We start from the raw sequence: 804 nt of genomic DNA, 5'->3' as shown, positions 1-804 counted from the left end.
GTGCACTTCATCTAAGCAGGAGGTATCCCACCAATCGATCAACTTCCAAGTTTCCGAATCAACTTGATGCCTTGATGACGAAAGATCCTGGACCGGGTAGTTTCATCAACTTGATGACATCGAGTCTTGCGAGGCCGAGAGTGACCATCGATCGATTTCTACCCAGAGTTTACTGATCGTTCGATGAAGAGGCCTCCCAGAATGACTGCAAAGCAAGCTGAATCGTGCTGCTGAACCTTCCCCCCCCTGCTCCCCCTGCTCCAGTGGCAGGTGCCTCCTCCATTTTAAAATATCCAACACGCCATTTTTGCAGCCATCGAGAGAAATTTAAACAATACCCCATTGGACTACCATTGGAATAGTAAAAACGCAACGCTTCTGATACCGGTCAGTTTCTGCCCGGCCGCCCCAAGCTTTTTCAAATCAAGTCTCATAAAATGCCCTTAAATTTCAAATGTGGGACAACAAGCTTCCCTCTCTCTTGTTGAGTTGAAAAATAATTCTCTCACTTCAGCTGCAATGACGAAACGCGGCAGGCAAGATGGGGGCGACGATGAGCAGTCCGCCCGTAACAGCAAGAGAGTACAAGGGAACAAGCAGGAGGAGCTCCGAAAGAAGGAGGAGAAGCTTCGAAAAGAGAAAGAGGAGGAGCTCCGAAAGAAGGAAGAGGAGCTTCGAGAAGAGAAAGAGAAAGAGGAGCTCCGAAAGAAAGAAGAGAGCTTCGACAAGAGAAAGAGGAGCTCCGAAAGAAGAGAGAAGATCCGAAATGATAGACTGAGCCATGGCAGGATGTTCTGAAGGACC

The sequence above is a fragment of the Guillardia theta genome (genome assembly GCF_000315625.1).
Source record: "Guillardia theta CCMP2712 unplaced genomic scaffold GUITHscaffold_19, whole genome shotgun sequence".
Taxonomy (NCBI): Eukaryota; class Cryptophyceae; order Pyrenomonadales; family Geminigeraceae; genus Guillardia; species Guillardia theta.
The sequence above is the reverse complement of the archived record's forward strand: the minus strand, read 5'-3'. Positions refer to the sequence as shown.